Source organism: Rhinolophus hipposideros, assembly GCF_964194185.1.
Source record: "Rhinolophus hipposideros genome assembly, chromosome: X".
Lineage (NCBI taxonomy): Eukaryota > Metazoa > Chordata > Mammalia > Chiroptera > Rhinolophidae > Rhinolophus > Rhinolophus hipposideros.
The window spans coordinates 60,400,567-60,425,503 of NC_138046.1; the positions used below are offsets into that span (position 1 = coordinate 60,400,567).

At 40.0% G+C, this 24,937-nt stretch overlaps 1 protein-coding gene across 2 annotated transcripts in view; it reads right to left on the minus strand.

Annotated features, from left to right (window-relative positions):
- The window catches only part of DIAPH2 (diaphanous related formin 2), an 842,313-nt gene that overhangs the window by 71,601 nt on the left and 745,775 nt on the right, over positions 1–24,937 (minus strand). The gene's annotated exons all lie outside the window — the stretch shown is intronic.

Below are 24,937 nucleotides of genomic sequence, written 5' to 3' on the forward strand. Positions count from 1 at the left end.
GATCATTTGTAGGTCTATTTCTATTGTCTGATTTTTCCCTTGGTCCAGTTTCTTCATTCGCCTATTAATGTTTCATTGACTATAGACATTGTGTGTGAAAACAAGCTGTTGGAGCTCTGTATGGTATTTTCCTCCAGAGAGGATTCACCCTCTCCTTTGTTGGTGGCTAGAGTAAAGGCAGACCATCTGAATCTAATCAAGGAGCAGCATGACTGGAAGTTGAGTTACAGTCTTTTGAAGGTTCAGTCTACCTGTAGTTCATCCCCAATTCCTTGAGGGAAGGTTCTTCAGGGGTCCCCATTGAAATCCTGAGTGTTTCCTGGGGTTCCTCCCACATGGAAGGTTGTGAACATTAATTGCTGTTCTTCAGCAACTATGGAACTGGGGAAAACTTCCCTCTGCTTTTCAGGTACTTTCTGCTCAATTAGGCTTTCTCATGCCATGAACAGCTTGAGAATTTGGCAAATGCCTAGAGGTTAAAAAACTAATGAATGCAAAGTTCACTTCTTTACACATTCCTTCTCTTCAAGGTTTTGGCCCCTCTAGTGCTAACTGCATGGACAGCACCCTAGTTTTCTTCTCTCCCCAGCACTAAGAGATAGCTGAGACCTCTGATGACTGCTTTGTATCATACACCAAAAAGTGGCAAATGCACCGAAAGGAAATATAGCGAACTTCTCTACGGTCTTCCTTACTCAAGATTTTAACTTGGGCCCTGGCTGCCCTGACAGCTTTCCTCTGCGTGCAAACACAATTTTTGTTTCGCATCTGCCTTACATAGATATCCTTGGTAGAGCGCTGTTCAGGCTCAAGTTACCACATCATTGTCAGAAGTGGGACTCTTTCTTTGGCTGTTTGGGTTTTTTTTTTTTTGTCCCTTCTCTAGCTAGGCTCCTTGCCATATGATTAAGTCTTAAATATTTCTTCTGCTGGGAACATTTGTCTCTCATCTCCTCTTTTCCTGTTTCACTCCTATCGATCTTTTATGTGTCCGTTTAGAATGCTCTAGGAAGTGTTTCCTAATTGTCAAAGTATGAGTTAGATGACATTTCTATATATGCCCTTCATACGCAATAGTATTTCTCATTAGCATTTCAAACAATTCATTATAATTTCCTATTTACTTATCCGTACCTGCCCCCCATGTTAGAGCAGAACTGTATCAAAATAAAAAGTTTCTGCACAGCAAAATAAACCATCAACAAAATAAAAAGCCAACCAACTGAATGGGAGAAGATTTTTCCAAACAATGCCTCTGATAAGGGGCTAATATCCAAAATATACAAGGAACTTATACAACTCAACAACAACAAAAATAAATAATCCAATTAAAAAATTGGCAGAGGACCTGAAGAGACATTTCTCCAAAGAGGACATACAGATGGCCAATAGACATATGAAAAGATGCTCAACATCACTAATCGTCAGAGAGATGCAAATAAAGACAAAAATGAGATATCACCTCACCCCAGTCAGAATGGCTACCATCAACAAGACAAATGGTAACGATTATTAGAGAGGCTGTGGAGAAAAAGGAACCCTCATACACTGTTGGTGGGAATGCAGACTGGTGCAGCCGCTATGGAAGGCAGTGTGCAGGTTCCTCAAAAAATTAAGAATAGAATTACCATATGACCCAGCAGTCTCTCTCCTGGGTATTTACCCAAAATATCTGAAAACATTTATCCATAAAGATATATGTGCTCTGATGTTCATTGCAGCTTTGTTTACGGTGGCCAAGACATGAAAACAACCAAAATGTCCTTCGATAGATGACTGCATAAAGAAGTGGTATATATACACAATGGAATACTGTTCTTCCTCAAGAAAAGATGAAATAGTGCCATTTGTGACAACATGGATGGATTTTGATTATTATGCTAAGAGAAATAAGTCAGAAAAGGTTGAGAACCACATGATTGTGATATAAAACTGAAAGCAATAGAGGAACAAGACAAACAAACAAAGAAACAAAAGCTGATAGACACAGACAATAGTTTAGTGGTAACAAGAGGGTAAGGGGGGTGGGGGGAGGGAGATGAGGGTAAGGGGGATCAAATATATGGTGATGGAAGGAGAACTGACTCTGGGTGGTGAACACACAATGGGATTTATAGATGATGTATTACAGAATTGTACACCTGAAACCTGTGTAACTTTACTAACCATTGTCACCCCAATAAACTTTAATTAAAAAAAAGAAACCCTAAAAAACAAAGACAATATCATATTTAGCACCAGATTCCCAGTCCTTTTCCCTGTCCGACCAATCACTTAGCACAGGGCCTCCTAGCACATAGGCACTACGTTAAATGAATTATCCGGAACTCAATGTCCTTCCTCTATCACCTGTCTCCTCTTTCTTCAGGGTAATCATGCTCTGAGGAGTTCCTTGTCTCCTTTTTCTCCAGGACAGCTCAATTAATGTAATTTTGGGAGATCTATCACACCTGTGTAACCTAAATAAAGCCAAGCTGCCCCCACAGTTCTCTACCGGCATGGAGCTGTGTGCAAGTAAAAATCAATCCGAATAAAACATGATTGGAAAACAATGTAAATAGTTACTGAATTTTCTCCAAGGATAAGAAAGGAGGATTCCATTTATAATGTGCAACAAAACTGGAAAAATTTTTTTCTATATATCTGTCATGCAGGGTGGCAGGCGGGGTCTCAGCTCCCGCTCCCCACATAAGAACGCAGGATATGGTGAGGCCAAGAAGGAACACCCACGGAGACATAGATAGGGGAGTCATACCACTATAGTCTCGCTGGCGGCTGGGTTGGAGACACAGGAGGCAGGAGCCACACGATCGGCAACCTGCCGTCCGCTTCTCTCTGCCAACCAACCTCACTTGCTAGCTGCAATCCGCGCTTGCTAGCTCAGCCACCATCTTCTTGCTAGCCCCCATTTTCCTGCTAGCGTAGCCACGGCAGTTATATTAGTGGCCAGTGGCTCACTGGTTACAGCTGACGGCCAACTAGCCACAGCTGATGGCCATCCAATCACAGTTGATGGCCACTTACTACCCGAGTGAGCACCTTTCCACCTGAGGGCCAGAGCCTGGAAACTGCACTCCTGGCTCTGGCCCCACAATCTCTCTCTCTCTGAGTCAACCTTTCACGTTCAAGGCAGCACATTCCCAAAGTTTCTTCCGCCATTCCAACATCTATCCTATACAACTGGGCGGGGGGAGGGAGGGAGGATCAAACAAATACCATTCTCCCTACCCCAGCTCATGCAAGTTCTGTGGTTTACTCTTCCCTCCCTGTATCATCTCTTTATAGCGTGGCTCAACTTAGCCTCTCTAGCATATTTAAACTTTTCTGTCCACCTGTTTACCTATACTATATAAAGGATGGCCTGAGAATTCACTAGATAAGCAAGAACGCCTTTTCCGTGGGATGGTGGTGAGTGTGGATCCAAAGTGTATCTTTTTTTTTTTTTTTAATCTTTCATATTTGTATATGTCTCTTTTTTCAAAATTTCCCCTTGGCACCTTATCTTCCTTCTCCCCACCCATTGTTTTGTTTTAATCTCTAGTCAGTAACTGACCTCAGTCATAGTATAGTAATCCCAGTATAAAACCTCTACAACCAAAGAAAAGAGTAAGCAAAAGTTCACAAGTTTTAAAATTCAACTAGGCTTGCTAAAGAACATGTCATTTAAAGTCTTTAAAAATTCTCGTGAGTCCTATCCTGAGACTTTACACAGTTTCGATCTATTTCTTCATCCTCTTATAATGAAATCTGTTTTTCCTCAAATGCTACCATTCATGGCAAAAATATAAAATTATCTTATTCAACGCTATTACTTTTGTTTAATTATTAGTATCACAAAAGTGTTTGCTACTGTTCCACTGCAAATGTATAGAATTTCAGTGACATTATGACTATCCTGGGGGAGCCCAACCATCATTTATAACATTGCTTCTGTGGGAAAATGCTTTCTGGATTCTAAACAACTGACATCTAAACAAAGTATTCCCACTTGAGTAATCTGGATTCAAACAATAATATGTCCTACATCTGTCTACAAGCCATTTGTAAGATTGGGACTGCCTGTATTTGAAAAACACATGCTGGTATGTTGCTCTTAATCAGGGGGAAAATATTAGGATGATGAGATTCTATTCCTGAATTTTCCTTCCTAGTTTTCAATTACATTCCTCCATTCAATCAGATTAGATGCATGTAAATCCTAAAGAAAGTTCTGTCAGTGTAACAGGTGCTCTATTTTTAGTCCTTTTAGAATAATTTTCAATATGTAAAACACTAGTTAAGCATTCAGGTTACACAAACCTCTCACTAATCACAAGAAATCAGAGTTTTTCAGAACCAAGTAGATATACCGGGACACATGTTTTGTTTTCAAAATTCTATCTAATGAATTTAAATGTTTTGTTTTACTATCAATAGACCCGATCTGCACACTACCATTGAATGTTATTCCCTATGGCATAAATTAGCCTGAGGGCAATAGAGGAGAAAATGGTCAATGGCTATTCCCAAGGTTAGGGATTGTAAAGCCAGGAGCAACTGAAGAATTGGGTAATGAGCGAATGAGGAGTACTGCTGAGTATGGTGGTAAAATGGCTGCTGACAGAGTCATAGTTGCATAGATATGGAAATGAGGGAAACCTGAAATGGGACAAAGGCTTCTGAAACACCCCATGGAAAAGCATAAGTACAGTGGGTTTGATGGATGAGGACAGATGGAAGAAGAAGTGGGTGTGTTCAAATGAGAGCATTTTAGAGTACCTATTGGTATAAGAATTTCAAGTGTTAAAATTTAAATTGGTGATCATTACATGTAGGGGACCAGTGAAAGGCTGGAGTCAAAGTTGACTCAAAGGGTTTGAACCTAGGTAACTGGGGTCATCATTGTTAGAGGTGGGGAAGGTAGAAGGGGTAACATGCTTTGGAAGGAAGACATACTTAGCACTGTGCTGGGATGAACAGTGAAAATGGTATCATATTAAACGCCTATTCTTAGCGTTTTAACAAGTGACAAATGGATATGATGACACTGGCTTTTGTGTGGCCTTCCTTCTTCTCAAGTGGCCTGATCACAAAACTATCTATTCCCACGGATTCAAGAATAAGGGATTCTATTTTAAGACCTCACGAGTAGTGCATTTTACCCTCCCGTTTGATGGGTCACTTTAGAATAACCATTCAAATCCCTCATGTTCAGTGTCACAATCATCTGTATAAAGCAACCTCTGCATGACTGCTTCAAAGACATTTGTGGAGGCTACAATCTGCTCAGGGGAAGAAAAGCTTTCTCAGAGAGAAACTACACACTCCTGCTTGAGGTCATTTTTGTTAAGAAACAGGTCTGACAAGGCTCCACTGATACTAACTCAACCTGCCATGCCAGGGTATAGTTATCTAAAGACGACGAGGAACTTCTCTGGACAGTCAGAACTGTGAAGTGATTGCCAGAGGCCTGGTTTGCTGACATTGATCAAGGTCAGATTTATGTATTTGAAGTAGGAACGATGAAGCATTTTTCATTTATAGCAGTCATGCAAATTGGTCTACAGTTAAGGCGCTTACATGGAACGAAGCCATGAGCAAAAGGGCTTCTATCAAAATATTCAACATACATTTCAGAGCACCAGCAGTTTATCTGGGCCCAGATACTCTCTGTAACATCACTTTCAAAACAGGCCAAGTTAGATGGAACAGTAGTGGAATATAAGACGGTGCGGGGGCTGGTAGATTACAGCTCTTGCACATTTTGATTTTTCCTAATCAATTTACAAGATTGATATCTAAAGTAGAAAGAATATCATTTTATATTCTTTGATATCCCAATATTGCACCTCAAAGCCACCCTTTGTCTGCCTGTTTGTTCTTTTGTTCATTCATCTTTCATTGATTCAAATATTTCTGAAGGGCCTATTAAGTTCCAAGAGACATGCTTAATGCTAGAGCTACAAATATGAATAAGACAAAGTGCCCCCAAAGAGCTCACAGTCTAATGGGAGAGACAGGCAGCTGAAGGAAGCAACATAAAGCAGTGTGGGAGTTCAGTGAGGGGGACGTGATGGAAGTATCACGGGAGGACTGAGGAAGTATCGAGAGCCCTCGTGGTGGGAGGACCACACTGAGTTTGAAAGGATGAGCAGGAGTAAATCAGGTGAAAAGAACAAGGGAGGGCAGTCTAGGCAGAGGGACACAGTGAGCAAAGTTATGAAAGGATGGGTGGGTGAGACGGTGGGAAAGACTGGACGCTGGAGTACCATTTAGAAGGTTGCGGCAGTCGTCTCGGCAAAGTGTAGTGAGAGATGGAAAAGGGGCAATGGCAGTTAGGATGGCACAGGGGCGACGCAGTCAAAAAGTATTTTGGAAGAAAAGAGGCAGGATGTGGAGATTGTGAGAAGTGGACACTTGCAGAAAAGGAGTCAGATTCATGCCCAGTTCCTAGCCAGAGTGACTGGCTGGATGGCGGGGCTGCCAATGAAGAATCAAAAAAAGAAAGGGATTTTAGTGGGAAAAGCAGAGTTAAGATGTGGACGGACATGTCAAACTGAAGGTGCCTGTGAGACATCGGATGGAATTGTCCAACAGGTGTTTGGCTATGCTAGTCTGAAGTTGCAGGGAGAAGTGTGGGCCACAACTACAGATTTGGGAACCACACTCATACGCAGGATAGATAAAAACGTGAGAGCGGGTAGTTCATGCAGAGAGACTCTCACGGACAGCAAGATGAGCAAGGCCTGAGGGGTGGAACCTTGATCAACAAGGGCGTTTAACATGCAGGTAGAAAAGGAAACAACAGTGATGGAGGAGAAATAGACAGGTTTCAGAAGACCCAGGAAAAGGATGGTGTCGCGAAAACAACACTGACATCCACTTTTGTGGAGAAATCCACGAACAGCTATGGAGATGGCAGGGACTCTGAAATTTTGTCTGGGGTTGTGTTCTAATGGAATTATGGCAAGGGTGCAATATCTTAATTATCTGCGTATGTGTCTTTCTGGACTAGTTTCTGGCTCAGTGTAAGTTCTCGATGGATATTTATTGAATGAATGAATGAATGTCTGCTAATGTGAAGACCATATATTGTTAAGTGAAATATAAAGGCACATGAGACGGAAAGCATTTAAGCCGTTTTTATTACTACATCTGGAGTACTATCTTGTTGGTCAGTAAATGACAAATGAAGATAATGGTAAGGATCCAGACTGGGGGAAGATTTTTCAGGTATAAGAGAATATTCATCACCGCGCTTGAAATGAACAAGCTGTGCAGCTCATGCGTACTAATCATTCAATTAAGAAATACTGAACAACTACTATAAATATTTGTCAGACACTGTTCTGGGCACCGGGGACTCTTTGGATAACTGGAAGAGTCAAAATTTTCTTCTCTCATGGAATGTACATTTCAGTGGAGGAAAAAAGAGACAACGAACAAAAAACTAGATGGCAGGTGGTGATAAACATGAAGTGGCAAAAAGTGGGGGTACTAGTTTACAGTTCACACTAAAATCTAGTTATTGCTTATTTCTATCATAAAGATGAGAAATTTTATGAAAAACAATATGGAAAATGAATTTAAGAACCAAGTACATTTGGGGAAATTGTAATAATAGCAATAGTTTAAAATATTTGTAAGGAACTTAGAAAACAGAAATGAGATGAGTCATAAAAAAATTACAAAAGAAACTAACAGCTGCTATGTATTTCAAACAATGTTTTTAACGAGCAAATCTGGTTTTGATACTGCTCTGAATTTACTTGAATGAGTTCTCCCCCGACCCCAGATCTTTTTCTTTTTTTCTAACTATTGCCCAAAAGGGTGGCAGCGGGGGTGGACAAGAGAAATTCTGTTGAGACACAGCTTCCACAGAGTGAACCTTGGGAGTTGTGGAAGCAGAGGAAGTAATTTCCCTTGGCAGGCTGCAGTATTCTCAGTACTGGCATCCTTTGGCTAACTGGAATTCCAAAGGACAAAGATAACTACTTAAATAAAATAGGGTTATGAATTGGAATTGATATGAATGAGATGTACAATCCATTTAATCTTGGTCATTATCTCAGGCTTGTATCTGAGTTTGGTTAGAATTCTTTCAAATGCCATTCTATACAAATTAGGAAGGGACAGCATTCTAGAGAGAAGCCAGGGACAAAGGAATCCTCTTCATCAATCTATTTGTCTCTCTCTGGTCTCAAAAATTCCACGGGGCTTGGGGACCTGGGAGGTGGGAGCTATGGAGGTGCAGAGGGACAGGGAAAGGAAAACAGTCAAGTGTTCAACTAATTTGATTTCAAAATGTATAGGCAATAAGAACAAAAGGCTCATAAGAATAGACATCCTCTGCCTCTAGGCTGAAATGAATTGCCACTGTTTGTGAAAGCCCTGTGAGACAACAGAGGTTTTACTCAGCAAGCTGCTCTTTTTCTGGGATCTCCAAAGGAATGAAAGGGAACAGCACTGCCTTCGATAATAAAAACAGGCACGCCCTGCCTGAATCTGTTCTATAAAGGGTTAAAAAGCCTTCCATTCAGTGCCTGTGATCACGAGGTCCACTTTCTCGCGCCCTCAGTGCAGCCCTGCCGCTGTTGAACACAGAGGGCCCTAGGGAGGCCATTAAGTAGTGAACAATCAAAATCTTCACCTGTTCCTCCAAACAGGGAATGGAGGCGGCACGGGCAGAAGGGAAATGCATTTACTGTTTGTGGTAATGCAGTGATGGTATTTGTTCTCCTACCGAAAACAAGAGCATACAGAATATTCACAATGAAAGTGAGGACAAAAAAGTCAGGGTTCCACTCGCCTAAAAGGCATATTGTGCGTCCATTATCACTAAAACCCAGTTCCTGGTTTTGCCTCTCTGAAATACAGAATTAGGCTAATTAAAGTGCTAACGAGAGCAGTCATAATTTTTAACCAAATGGACCTCAAATTATAAACTATATAGTTCAGAAGTATTTGTTGAGTGAATGGATCAAAGACTCATTAGTCTGCTACATAAACAGTTTCGTTATGAAACTCAGAAACTGAGAGTCTACATAATAATCAGGGATATAAGGTCTGTATAGAGTGGGAAAAGATTATATGAGGCTCGGGTTTGTCACCGATGGGGACGTGACAGTAATTTGAAGCCCATCTAATCCTGCAATTTTATGTTATGGTATAGTAGAAAAAGTGCTAGAATAGTCATCATTGGATGGGAGTTCTAGTGTGAACTTTTCTACTAATGAGGTATGTGAAGCTGCACCAGTCTAACCTTTATGTGAAAGGAAAGAGTTGGTGAATGCACTTTAAGATCATTTCCACCGTTAAAGTTCTATGACTGTATACTCAAATAACTTCTATTGGCAGATATGCAACTAGTTATTAATCACAAACTTCTTCTGTAAGGGCTATTTGGTTAAATAGTTCAACTGTTAACAGTTCCTGTACATTTGAAATTGTTTGTAACTTGAAAAGAGAGATACACAAAGTTGGTGTTCAATAAATGCTTGTAAGTGGAATTCAGATTTTATAACTTCTTAGAAATAAATCAAATGTTCCTGTCCAGGAACTATCACCAGTCACTTAACTTTGGGGTGAGGCAAGGTAAGGCATGTGTATACGGGGAAAGGGGAGTGAGGAGAGGGGAGAACTTAGTACGGAATAACTGTTTTGTACATCTTGCAAATGTACCCCACAAATGCAGTGACATTTAATTGTTCTTCATAAATGAACACAGTCAAAGGTAATACGGAAGTGTCTTGTTGAGCCTCTAGAACCATCTGAACACTAGCTGAACAGAACCCCTATAACTAAGGATATAAAGAAGAGGCCACATGGAGACTGGTAGAAGGAACAGAGCCACGGAACGAGCTGGCCCTAAACCCACAGGTAGTGGTTGAGCACTAGAAGCAACACGTCAGCGGTGGAGGGCCCCCTTGCAGAGTGAAGGGATCTGGCCCCACACCAGGCTCCCCAGCCCAGAGTCCCAGTATCAGGAAGAGGCGTCCCCACAACATTACTGTGAAAATCAGCAAGGATTCCGCCCATCCAGGTGAGACAGAAGGCTGCTGGAAACCCAGATGTCCTCTTAAAGGGCCCACACACAGACTCACTTGCTTGCAGGTATTTACCCCGGGCTCTGGCAGGGGAACAGCAACTCCAGAGGTGCCAGAGGCATACAGGAAAAGACGGTGTTGAGTGGCTTACAGGTGAAGTCTAGAGGGACAGCCTCCACTATCCCTGGGTTGAGCCCACCTCTCATGTACCCTACAGTCGGGCACCATCTTTCCTGTGTTGAGCTCTTCCCCACGTGGCCAAATCTGAAACTGCACTGGCTTCATGAACTCCACCCGTTCCACCCAAGGTGATCTCCTGGGACCCAGCCCTGCCCAACTTGCATCACCAGAAGAAGTTTAGGCACCTGGACAATCAGCAGCTGAGCCTTACAGGCAGGTAGAGTCAGGCCTTGGGGTACCCGGGGCCTGTTGCTAAGCTTCCCCAGGCTTGGTACTGGTGGCAGCTGGCGTCTGTTCTCAGCATGGCCTCGCCCACATGCCTCCAGGTCCAGTACCGGCAGGGGACAACCATGGATAGTTTTGTAGCTCTGACCAGGTAGCTGCAGGCTGGTCACAGGCAGGGGCTGACCTTGGTCTGCAGGGAAGCCTCTCCTAAGAGGCCCCCAAAACAGCACACACAGAGGCTGGGTTCCGACCACAACAGAGCGCTACCCGATTAGCCCCACAAGCAGCACACACAAAGGGTTGTCTCAACACGCACATGAGTGTACTGGGCAAATCTCCCTCTGTGGGGTCAGTTCCTACACAGCAGATCATATGCTATGGGCGTGTGGCCAATCCTCACAGCGTGTCAGCCTGAGAGTCCATTCCACCAAGTGACACGCCAACAGCAATCAAGGCTCAACTACAAGAGGAGGGCACACACAACCCCATACGGGACACTCTTGGAGGACATGGTGCAGGTGATCAGAGACAGCACCACTGGGACATACAGGACATCTACTACTAAGGCCACCTGGCGAAGACGGAGAGACCCAGGAGATCCACCTCATACATACAAACAAACATAGAGAGGCAGCCAAAATGAGGAAACAAAAAAACATGGCCCAATGAAAAAAACAGGAGAAAACTCCAGAAAAAGAACTAAATGAAATGGAGGTAAGCAGCCTACCAGAGACATAGTTTAAAATACTGGCTATAAAGATGCTCAAGAAACTTAGTGAGAATGTCAACAAAGAGAAAGTAAGCATAAAAAAGGACATAGAAATCATAAAAAAGAACCAGTCAGAAATAAAGAATACAATAACGGGAATGAAGAAGACACTAGAAGGAATCAACAGCAGATTACATGAAGCAGAGCATCAAATCAGCGACTTGAAAGACAAAGTAGCAGAAAACACTCAATTGGAATAACAAAAAGAAAAAGGAATTTAAAAATTAGGATAGTTTAAGGGATCTCTGGGACAACATCATGTGTAACAACAGTCACATCAGAGGAATACCAGAAGGAGAAGAGAGAGAGCAAGGGATTGAGAACCTATTTGAAGAAATAATGACTGAAAACTTCCCTAATCTGGTAAAGGAACTAGACACAGAAGCCCAGGAAGAGCAGAGTGTCCCAAACAAGATGAACCCGAAGAGGCCCACACCAAGACACAGGATAATTAAAACGACAAAGGTTAAAGACAAAGAGAGAATCCTAAAAGCTGAAAGAGAAAGGCACCCAGTGACTTGCAAGGAGCTCCCATGAGACTGTCAGATGATTTCTCAACAGACGTTTTTCAGGCCAGAAGGGATTGGCAAGAAACATTCAAAGTGATGAAAAGCAAGGACCTACAGCTAAGACTACTCTACCCAGCAAGGTTAACACCTAAAATTGAAGGAGAGATAAAGACCTTCCCAGACAAGAAAAAGATAAAGGAAGTCATCATCACCAAGCCAATATTACAAGATATGTTAAATAGACTTCTTTAAGAAGAGTGGGAGAAAAAAGAATATAAATGTGAATAGTAAAACGGCAATAACCACACACCTATCATCATTTTAAATGTAAATGGATTAAATGCTTCAATGAGAATACATAGGGTAGCTGAATGGATGAGAAAACAAGACACATACATATGCTGTCTGTAAGAAACCCACTTCAAATCAAAAGACACACACAGACTGAAAGTAAAGAGATGGAAAAAGATATTTCATGCAAATGGAAACGAAACAAAAGCTAAGGTAGCAATACTTATACTAGACAAAACACTTTAAAACAAAGACTATAAGAGACAAAGAAGGACATTACATTATGATAAAGGGATCAACCCAACAAGAGGACATAAACTTAGAAAACATCTATGATGCACACAACATAGGAGTACCTAAATATATAAAGCAAATATTGACTGAAATAAAATGAGAGCTCAGTAGTAATACAGTCATAGTAGGGGACTTTACACCCCATTGACACCAACGGACAGGTCTTCCACACAGAAAGACAACAGGGAAATAGTGGCATTAAATGACACACTAGACCAGATGGATTTAATTTATTTTTTTTAGAGCATTCCACCCAAAAGCAGAATTTACATTCTGTTCAAGGGCACACGGAACACTTTCCAAGATAGACCATATATCAGGCCACAAAACAAGTCTCAATAAACTGAAGATTGAAATCACATCAAGTGTCTTCTCTGATAACAATGATATGAAACTAGAAATCAGTTACAAGTAAAAAACTGAAAAACACACAAACACATTGTGACTAAATAACATGCTACTAAACAATGAATGGGTTAACAATGAGATCAAGGAAGAAATCAAAAGATACCTTGAGACAAATGAAAATGAAAACACAATGACCCCAAATAATTGAGACACAGGGAAAGCAGTGTTCAGAGGGAAATTCGTAGCACTCAGGCCTACCACAAGAAACAAGAAGAATCTCCAGTCTAACCTCACACTTAAAGGAACTCGTAAAAGAACAACAAACAATGTTCAAAGTCCTTAGAAGGAAGGAAATAATAAAGATCAGAGTGGAAATACATGAAATAGAGGCTAAAACAACAATACAAAAGATCAATGAATCCAAGAGCTGGTACTTGAGAAGATAAACAAAATTTATAAACCTTTAACAAGACTCACCAAGAAAAAAAAGAGATGACCTAGATAAATAAAATCATAAATGAAAGAGAAGTGACAACTGACAACACAGAAAAACAAAGGAGTATAGACAAATTATTATGAACAATTATGCACCAACAAATTGGACACTCTGGAAGAAATGGATAAATTCCTAGAATCACAGAATCTTCCAAGACTGATCAGAAGTAATAAATGAATTCAATAAAGTTGCAAGATACAAAATTAATATTCAGAAATTGGCAGCATTTTTATACACAAATAATGAACTCTCAGAAAGAAAAACTTAAGAAAACAATCCCATTTACAATTGCATCAAAAAACTACCTAGGAATAAATTTAACCAAGGAGGTAAAAGACCTGTACTTAGAAAATGATAATACACTGAAGAACGAAACTGAAGATACAAATAACTGTAAGCATATACTGTGCTCGTGGATAGGAAGAATTAACATTGTGAAAATGTCCATACTACACCAAGCAATCTATAGACTCCATGCAATCCCTATCAAAATACCAATGACATTTTTCACAGAACTTGAACAAATAATTGTAAAATTTATATCAAACCTTAAAATACCCCAAATAGTTATGGCAATCTTGAGAAAAAAAAGAACAAAGTTGGGGGCATCATGCTACCTGCTATCAAACTACAAGGCTATCACAGTCAAAACAGCATGGTACTGGAATAAAAACAGACACATAGATCAATGGAACAGAACAGAGAGCCCAGAAATCAGCCCATGCCCATGTGGCCATTCATTGAACGACAAAGGAGGCAGGACTACACAATGAGGTAAAGACAGTCTATTCAATACATGGTGCTAGGAAAACTGGACAGATACATGCAAAACATGAAACTGGACCCCATTCTTACATCATGTATAAGAATAAACTCAAAATGGATTAAAGATTTAAGTGTAAGACTCCAAACTGTAAAACTCCTAGAAGGAAACCTAGGCAGTAAACTCTCTGACACTGATCTTGGTAGTTTTTTCTGATATATCTCCCCGGGCAAGGAAAACAAAAGAAAAAACAAACAAATGGGACTACATCGAACTAAAACATTTTTGCACAACAAAGGAAACTTTCAACAAAACGAAAAGACATCCTACTGAATGGGAGAAGATATTCGCACGTGACACATCTGATAAGGGGTTAATATCCAAAATAGATAAAGAACCCATACAACTCAGTATCAAAAAACCCAAACAATCCAATTAAAACATGGACAGAGCACCTGAAGAGGACACGCATGTGGCCAAGAGACATATGAAAAGATGCTCCTCATCACTAATCATCAGAGAAATGCAAGTAAAAACCGCCATGAGATACCACCTCACACCTGTCAGGATGGGAATCATCAATAAATCAACAAACAAGTGTTGGTGAAAATGTGGAGAAAAGGGAACCCTTTTGCACTGTTGGTGAGATTGCAAACGGGTGCAGCCACTATGGAAAACAGGATGGAGGTTCCTCAGAAATTTGAAAATAGAACTGCCTTCTGACCCAGCAATTCCACTCCTGGATATTCCTTTGGATATCCCAAGGAACCCAAAACAAGAATTCGAAGAGACAGATACACCCCATGTTCACTGCAGCGCTATTCACAGTAGCCAAGATGTGGAAACAACCGAAATGCCCATCAATAGGTGATTGGATAAAAAAAAAGTGTGATACATCTATACAGTGGCATATTACTCAGCCATAAAAAAGAACGGAAGACTACCATTTGCAACAACATGGATGGAACTAGAGGGTATTATGCTAAGTGAAACAACTCAGATAGAGAAAGACAAATACCACCTCATCTCACTCATACGTGGAATCTAAAGAACAAAATAAGTGAACAAACAAAACAGCAGGAAACTCATAGATACAGAGAACAAACTGATGGTTACCACGTGTGGGGGGGCGGGGTTGGGAGGCTGGGTGAAACAGGGGAAGGGATTAAGAAGTACAAATTGGTAGTTATAAAAGTCACAGGAATGTGAAGTACAGCATAGGGAATATAGTCAATAATTTTTCAATAACTATGTATAATGCCAGGTGGTACTAGCCTAATTGGGGGGATCATTTCATAAATTATATAGATGTCTAACCACTATGCTATACACTTGAAACTAATAACAAAATAATATTGAATGTCAACTATAATTGAAAAAAAAAAAAAAAAAGAAAGTGGCTTGCTGATGAAGCCAATGACCGTGAGGGACATTTTTGTATCATCTCTATCTAATTTGTATCCCCTACTGCTATCGAAGACAATGGTGTTATTTGTTTTTCATTTTAAACTTCTTCATTTTGTCATAATGGGGTCTATAATAAATATCACGTTTTTCTTTCTGTCTTGGCTTCTAGGAAGTTCAGAGATAAATTTCATAGTCAATAATAGCATCCTTAATTTAGGTATTTGGAGTTAATTGTCTAAAAGTTTTCCTCTAATTTTTAATCTTACTTTCATGGCCTTTTATTGTAAACTACTTGAAATCTTTCTGGGAAGTAGATGAGGGATGAATACCTTAATGCACAAAGAAAGGAAAGGAAGGAAGGAAAGCAGGAAGGGAGGGAGGGAAAGGAAGGCCAATTTAGATGGGAGGAGGAGGGCTGAATCACACTAGTCCCCCAGAATTTAAATCTGGGATAATAACTTGGCAAAATGGAACAAAGGGAGCTACCTGCTTAGGATGCAGTCAACATGTATCTCTGTTCTATCTAGAGGGGGAAAACATTTGTATACAGGGAAATTAGAGTATACTTTAAAATCATAGTCTGAAAAACTTCATTAGAAATAAATCAGCTTTGAGTAATTAATTCCATAAAAGACCTGTGATAACTGCTAACTAGATGTGGAGCAGAGACTTATATAGAATGTAAAAGCCAATGACTTCAGCCCTCACTTCGACTGTACAGAGTAACAGGAAGTTAAAAAAAAAAAAAAACACCAAAAAACAAAACAAGATAAAACATTTTTGAAAATGCAACATTTGGAAATTCTTTGAAGTTGTACAATTTTAATAGTCCCTCTCGCCAAAAAAAAAAAGAAAAACACGAAGAAAAGAAAGTCTAAGGACAGCTAAAAGTAAAGTAAATGACATTCCTGTTATCCATATTGGGCAGGTGAATTTCTTGATTTGCTTTTAGAATGGAACATTGGGGAAGGGGGAAGGATGAATGTGTAGAAAGAAGAAAAACAAGTTAAGGGGCTGTAGAAAAATGAATAACAAGCTATTTGACAAAGATTGACAGATGGATATATCTGGGCCACAGTTTAAACAGTAACCTCTGTTGAAAATTCCTGGCAGCCTTATCCATCAGTCACAAGTGTAATACATCTTTTTAGGCTCACGGAGGGCTATGCACAGACTACTGTCCCCTTAAACACTGAAAAAGCATTTTAAAGGCATCTACGTATTTTTTAAAGGAAAGTCAGAACATTTAGCTGGTGAACAATAATGTGGCAATGGCTATCTTCCAGCCGTTTTCACAGATCCAGGTGACTTACAATATATTTGTTCCAGGAAAGCTATCCATAAATTTGATTTTCTTTTCCCTTTAAAATAGAGATATTTTAAATGCTATCAGGAAAGTGACTAACTAAAGTAACCCTGCAGTGAACCTCTTCTTTAAAGTAAGAAATCCCTGAAGGGGAAAAATAAATCACCTTTCTTAGCTTATCAGTTGTGTAAAAGAATATTTTCATTTATTGAGTTTTCTTAAACAGTGGCTTGTCTGTATACTGCTGTCTCAAAATTGAAGCAGCCTGGCTGGGCTTTGCACAGATGAAATTGCAGCCATTAAAATGTACTGTGCAGAATGTTCAATTCTTTTTATAGGGATCAGGTAATATATAGCCAACTCTCAATTATCTAGGCTAATGGAGAGGAACAGTGGTGTGGCTAATTTAAAATAGCAAATAATCTAGAAATTATTTATGCAGATTTGGAAACCCATTTTAAATCCAAAATTAACCTTTGAGATCTGAGACACTATTCGGAAAGGTGAGAAACGGAGCCGGCATCGGAATCCTGAGGGCCGAACAAACTTCCTTTATGGATTCTCAAGGCTTTCTTATCCCTGCTTCTGGAAGTGGAAGAGCTCCTTAGCAGGCATGCAGCTATTATCCTCTGCTGTAGACAAAAGCTTAAGCACAGGAAGGACAGGAAGTTCCTGGAGGATGAGGGCGGAAGGAATTTTCTTGGAAAATCTGACATTTTCTCATTCGGGAGTTTCCTAGCTCACTTAAGGAGCGAAGCGGGATTCACCGGCATTCTGAGACACAGAATCCAATACATGGTGAAACCCCTGGCTTGCGAAACCAGCCTGATTAAATGGACACTGCTGAGAGAAAACGAGATGGAAAAAAAATAGAGACTTTAAAACAATTGGAAGGACTTTTTATTAAATTTTGCAGATGTTTTCCTGCAGAGATTAATAAAATGTCAAGCTGTTCTGGGAATTCTTCCTCATCCTAGTTTTTCAACATAGCCCTATGCTATTCCTTTATCTCCTCCAGTTTCAGAGCTTCATGTAAATAAGCTACAGACTTCAGATCTAGATGAGAAATTAATATCAAAATCAAGAACTCACTGTTTATGAGTTTATCTCATACTGCCAGTTCCGCGTACCAAAAATAAGAAGAGAATAAAACAAAATAAAATTGCCTACTGGGCACTTCGAATCCATGCCAGTTTCCATGGCAATGAGCAGGTCTTTGCATCCATTTAAAGTTTAGGAAGCGCTAGATAGCATTCTGGCCCCAAGACTTCTACTCATTTGATTTGCCGTACAAGAGTGCATTCCCTGTGCCAGGGTCAGCAGGCACTGGCCCAATACGACAATGCCATTCATTTTCAGAGCTACCTGATTTTTCAGGCGAGCAGTTCTATCTCCACTGAGTTCCACTTCTGTGGCTAACATCTTGCTTACTCCATAACAAACACCTATTCGGGGGTCTGATGAGCATCAGCATTGGAAGTCTCCATTCAGCGTTTGGCTCTCTGCACACTGTTTTGCTAATTTTGACATTGCCCATATGTCCAACCTTGGAGAAATTACATTTTCGCCTGTAGGGTTTCCTCTAATAAAAACAGGGCTAGAGAAATGTGAAGATAATGTTTGTAACTAGATTTTAAAAAAATCGAAAAAGCTATCGGTTTATGAGAAACTAACAATATGTCTGACTAAAGCCTTAGCTGCTCAAATGTTTATTAGCAATACGTTTTAATGGCAATTGCTATCTTCCCTCCAGTCCCCCCCGCCACCAAATCCCTGCATATAATTTTTTTTAAAAAGCTACAGAAAACTATCATCACTTTATTCAGAAATATGTCCTGTCCCCTCCCCCCTCCCTTTTGGTCCTGTCAGTGATTCTCAGCCTTACAGATGAAAGATACATAAATTATACATCATTGCCGTGCTTTCTGAAAGTTGTGAGAGAGATGGTCTGAATTGCTCGTTTTTATTATTTCATTGAACAGAAAAAAAAAAAGACAAGAATCAAGATAGACTGCTGAGGTCTTTTAAGTAATTTTCTTCTTCAAACCATGGAACAAACGTTTATAAAATGACAATAGAATTATACTTGCTGCCTGACCACACTGAATGGGTTCAAATGCTGCGTTTACTGGGTTCAAATGTTCTGCAGTAATTTATTCCGCGTTACTGTGAACTGCCACAGTGAGATGTGTTTGAATGGGGACCGAGGCGTGGGGCAGGGAAGCAGTGTTGAAACACCACAATCACTGATCAAAGGATGTGGAATTGTTTCCAGTTTGGGGTTATTATGAATGAATGAAAAGGAAGACAAAGGAAAAAAAATCAAGTGGTAAGAAATTCAAGGAGAAATGGCAAAAAGTTTAATTAGAAATTCTCCGAAAAGGAATGATGTAATATTTGTAAGATAAACAAATGGCCCTGCTGCCTCTGTGAAGCCGTCTTGGACTATTTCAAACTGTAGTGATCGTGTCCTTCTCTGAGGTCCTATTGTCACTGTGGCTATTTTTGGCACTAAAACTGTGAATACATGATGTGATTGATCATGAATTGAGATGATTTTGAAAATCTAGGATATACCAGAACCTATACAAAACATTTTAGTACATGTATATTATTATGTATAATTGTTCTCTTTTTGTGAGTCTTCATTCCCCAAGGAAAGGGAGCATGTTTTCTACTTTTATACTTCCCACAATACTAAGCTCATGATATTTCATCAGTAAATACTATTGATTGAATACATTCATGGCTTGACGGGTTATTTTATGTGCATGGGTATGATTCTTCACAAGTACAGTTCAACGATCTAGAACCTTTCCAGAGTGAGAAGGTCCCTTCTTTGTTTTGCTACATAAAGGAAGCAGACTCGAACTGGTATTATGAAAGACTGCTTTGCACAGAGACAAGTCCTGTGCCAAAACTGGATTTAACAAATGTTGCTTTTCCAGCATCACCCAGCATTCCGGCCCCCTCCAAAGGAAGCTTAAGCTCTGTTAATTAAAAACTGTGCTGGGTATGGGCTATCCGCATGTAGAGAACAAATCCATGGTCTCGTATGTTTGTTACTTCAGAATGTAATGACTTCCCGCGTATTAACCAGAGTTATGAGAGGTTGGGGGTGGGCTAGTGGTGGGAAGCAGTAGGTGCACCTAAAGAGACAGCACAGGCAGATTTGCTGGGATAATTCTGCTTTTCACAGAATTCCTAACAATGCAAATTAGGCAGCTCTATTATAATTTTTATTCATTCTCTATACTAGATATGTAATCTCATTAGTCTTGACAAAGGTCAAACAACTGAAAGTAAATCAGTACATACAGTAGTATGCTTCAATTTCCTTCATTTATAATTAAGATTCTCCATTACAGCATTTTAAACTCTCATTTTGTCAACTCTAAGTCTATGCAAGGAATGAGGAATAAGTAATTCCTTAACAAAGCGAAGTATGTATGTATGTTATGTATTTATTGTTATCCAAAGTAGTTGCACCATTTTATTTAGTTTTTGTATTAGTGTCAGGTGTACAAAACATAATGATTAGAAATTTACACCCCCTCATAAAGTGATAACCCCCCAATCTACTACCCCTCTGACACCGTGTATAGCTTTTACAATACCACTGACTTTATTCCCCACGCTGTACTGCACATCCCGTGACTATGTATGTATATGTGTATATATATATATATATATATATATATATATATATATATATATATATATATATAATAGTTGAAATTCAATATTATTTTACTTCAGCTTCAGGTGTATAGCACAGTTGGTCAGGCATCTACATAATCTATGAAGTGATCCCGTGATAAGTCTGGCACCCTACGTAGTTTTTACAACATTATTGATTATATTCCCCACACTATACTTCACATCCCTCTGACTATTTTGTGACCACTAATTTGTACTTTCTAATGCCTTCACCTTCTCCCTCATCCCTCAAACCCCCTCCTATCTAGCAACCGTCAGTTTGTTCTCTGTATCTCTGAGTCTATTTGTTTTGTTTGCTCATTTATCCTGTTCTTTAGATTCCACATATAAATGAGATCATATGGTATTTGTCTTTCTCAGTCTCACTTATGTCACTTAGCATAATATTCTCGAAGTCCATCCATGTTGCTGCAAACGGTTAAGATTTCATTCTTTTTTATGGCAGAGTAATACGCCATTGTATAAATGTACCACAATTTCTTTATCCCATCGTCTATTGATGGGCATTTCAGTTGTTTCCATATGTTGGCTATTGTGAATAGTGCTACAGTAAACATAGGGGGTGCATGTATTTTTTCGAATTTGTGTTTTGGATTTCTTTGGGTCAATACCCAGGAGTGGGACTGCAAATTGGTGCAGTCACTGTGGAAAACAGTATGGAGGTTCCTCAAAGAATTAAAAATAGAACTACCTTATGACCCAGCAATTCCACTCCTGGGTAAAGCAAAGTGTTTAGATTAACAGCAGTGTGGTATCTAAGAGGAAGTCTGCAGGATACTAGGAGCAAGGGCAGTTCAGATTAAAGGGCCAGTGGGAATAAAGATTTTTCTTTTTCTTTTTCTTTTTAGAGCTGGAACCTCATCTACTCGTAATTTTAAACGTTTAAAAGACAGAGGAGAGTATAGGAAATTACTTGTGGTAGCGATGGTTTGGGGTGGGGATAGGTGGGAGTTACAACAGATGACTACTGATCACGTGGGGGTGCGGGGATGGAGAAATAGTGCTGAGTGGAAAACTTTGCCACTAGGGGCTGGCAAAGGCACTTACATTATCCTTTTAACCACCACCATCCTCTGCTGGCTCCACGACTCCCACCCTTTCCACTTCTGGCTTCCTCTCACTGGCCCCTTCTTCCCTTCCATTTCCTCTCAGCACTCCTCAAGTCCTCCCTAGTATGCAACCATCAGTTTCTAAGGGCTGCATACTCTCTGTTGGAGAATTAGTGGCATCTATAGCCAGACTTAATGAAAAGTTGCCACAATATTAGTCAACTGTGAATCGAAAGCAAAACACTGCCTTTTCTAAGGTGGAGTGAAATGGTTTCACTTGAATTTCAGCTCTCCGACACCACAAACACAGAGATTTCAAGGATGGAGACTCCCTGGAAGACAAACTCATTATTCGAACTGTCATGTACACAACATGATCTCTTATGAAACACCCACCATTTTAGAAAGCTTTCAGAATCAAATACAATTATGATTACCTCTCATAACGGGGCTAGATAATCAGGACCTCATCAGGAATAAAGTTGCATTAAGATGGGAGACCATTTTATTAAGAACCAGAATAAAGTGTTTGCGACACATAAGTAGTGTTCCAGGTTTTTTCTCTAAAATCTATCCAGAAACAAATTCTTAATATAAAGATGTGTAAAACGCATTTAATTTGCACTGCACAGAAATGTTTGTCTCTGTGACGTGATACTAGAGGGCTGATTCCATGTATGCCTCATTCATTCATTTCACAAATATTCACTGACTACGTACTACAGTTGACCCTTGAACAATGCGGGGGTTAGGGGCACTGACCCCCTCCCCCCAGTCAAAAATCCACATACAACTTTTGACTCCCCCAATACTTGTCTTCCCTCAGTACCCAGTGGGGATTGGTGCCAGGACCCCCCACGGATACCAAAATCCATGGGTGCTCAAGTCCCTTATATAAAACGGCGGAGAACAGTGCACACGGTCAGAGCGCGGCATCCGTGCGGATTCCCAACTGTGGAGCGAAAACAGTACAGACATTTATTGCGAAAAATCCAAATGTAAGTTGACCTGCACAATTCGAATTTGTGTTGTTCAAGGGTCAAATGTATATATAAGTATTGTAATGATAACAAAGATGGATTCCTATTCTCTATAAAATGGATATATAAATAGAATTTAGGCTCCCTGAAAGTAGGAATTTGGGGTGGGGGGGTTTGTTCGTTGCTGTATCCCCAGCACCAAGACCAAGGGCCAGCAACCTTTTTCTTGTCAAGGACCAAATAGTAACTATTTTAGGCTTTGCTAGCCACATATGGTCACTATCACATTTCTTCGTTGTTTTTTGCTTTTGTTTTTGTTTTTAGGACCCTTTGGAAGTGGGTCTTAAAGTGTAAAAGTGTAAAAATCATTCTTAACTCCAGTCCCACGGGCTGGATTTGGCCCACTACCTATAGTTTGCCAACCTCTGATGTAGATCATTGCCCAGCACTAGGAAGAGCACATTGAATATTTGTTTCAAAAAATGAATGAATGTATTAAATGAATGACTGTATAGGCAGTGGAGAAATAACCAAGATAGTACGGTCGATGCCCTTCAAGAGCTAATGGGTAAGGAAAGGAGACAATTGGACAGAAGTATATATAGAACTAATGATAGTCAGGGTTAGCAGACTCAGAGGAGGAGAATTGGAACGACTAAAGAACGTGACATTTGAGCTGACTCTTGGATAGGACTTTTAATGAAAACGAGTTCAAATGAGTTCTAGGTGGAAATCAGTTCTGATGACTTCTTTTAGAGAGGCAATTTTGGAACTCTTGAAGGAATAGAGGTAGTCATTTCTGTACCTTTCAGAAAGTATAAACCAAGAGTTATGTCACATGCTGAGGTTACAATTTTATTTCCTTCTAGTTCACCACCTACACAAAAATGCCATTAGCTACCCAGAAACATTATGCAGAAAATCAAGGAAGCTATTTTTCTTCGAATGAGGATGATGAATTCAGTGGTGTACTTTCAGTGCCACTGTTAATGCTATGAGGTGAGCAAAGCACTGTCGCCACAACAAAGCTTGCCGGGCTGGTTGTTAACTATAATCAAAGTAGTACCTTACCTAAAATAAGAGACAATTGGCAGATATAGCAAGACACGGCAACTCAACAATCCATTTAGAGTCTGATGAATAGAAAGGACAGCGACAAACCAGAGACACTATTAGTGAAACTGCACACCAGTATTTATTCACGAATTATTTGACATTTTTAATATGTTAGTAGCGGTATGGAGTTGGCTTTAGACTACTGTTCCTTTAGGCTGTAACAGATGCAGGAGATTTTTTAAAAAGCAGCAACTTCCTGAAAAGATGAATTTGAATATTGTAGGATTGATGAGTTAAAAACAGAAAAAAGTCCTACCTCATTTGCTGCATTATATTTCAGTGATCACTATGGCAGAACTGACCTTTCTTTATTAAGTACTGCATATGTTCATTCTTAACATGCCATCCAAATGGATTCAAAATGCAGTGAGGCTACGGGCTTCATTACTGCAAACTCCACCATGCTCTTTTACACAAAGGAGGTCATTTGATTCTTTTTTCCCCCCTCCATCCAGGGCTAATCTCCACGATCTGGGATGTTTGTAATCCTACTCAAATGGTCCCCTGCATCCAGCTGTCTTTGCTAACACTGCTTCTAAGTCTCAGGGTTTTCTCTCTGTGCTATGTGATGATGCATGCCCTTTCTGTGGCGACTTGTCCCTGCTGAAAGTTAGCACTGTCAGCAGCATGGCTTAACATGACTAGTGTCATACCCCATAACGATGATGACTCCAAAGCAGACATGAAACAGAAAAGAAAGAGCAGCAGCAGCCACAGAAGAGAAGGCCTGCTCTGCAATGTAGGCATCACAAGCTCTTTAATTGCAAAATAATAACGAGGACTTGTAAAGATTGTAATTGTCCATCGATGTTTGAACTGATAACGATGACGATTTTATACCTCCAGATTTCCAATTAGGACAGACAATATATGAAGAGTTTCCTGGCATTGGACTAATTGCACCATAATTCTGACCTATGTTTATTACAGCCCCGTAGCTTCTACTGGCCTATGTTTATTACAGCCATGTGATACCTTTTATATTATGTCAATGTGTCTATTAGTGATTCACTCTTAGAGACCCACATAAAAATCCAGTTTAGGTTGCGAGAAAGAATGTAGTAGATCTCAAGCTCACCCTTTGGGAACACTAATCCCTGAAAAACTTCAAATCAGTATAGTTTTTTCTGTTTCTAAATCTATCTGGGTTTCAACGGAAATGCACTGAACTTGGATTTCTCTTCTCTGTTATTACCTGGCATCGCTTCGGACACAGAAACTGAGGAAGTAATAGTCAATTAGGTTGACTGCTGTCACTGTGTATGCGAGAGCAACAGTAAGTGCAGATTCTGCTTCACAAAGGCAGCTCCTTTGAGCAATGACTTATTTATCAGAGACATTCATATGGATGCTAGAAAAGGGATCCAGGATGTTTGCCTGGCAGCTGACTTACATGAAAAGGGCATGTGAGAGCCAATGAAAACATTATAATCTTCCTTTACCACCACATAAAAAGACT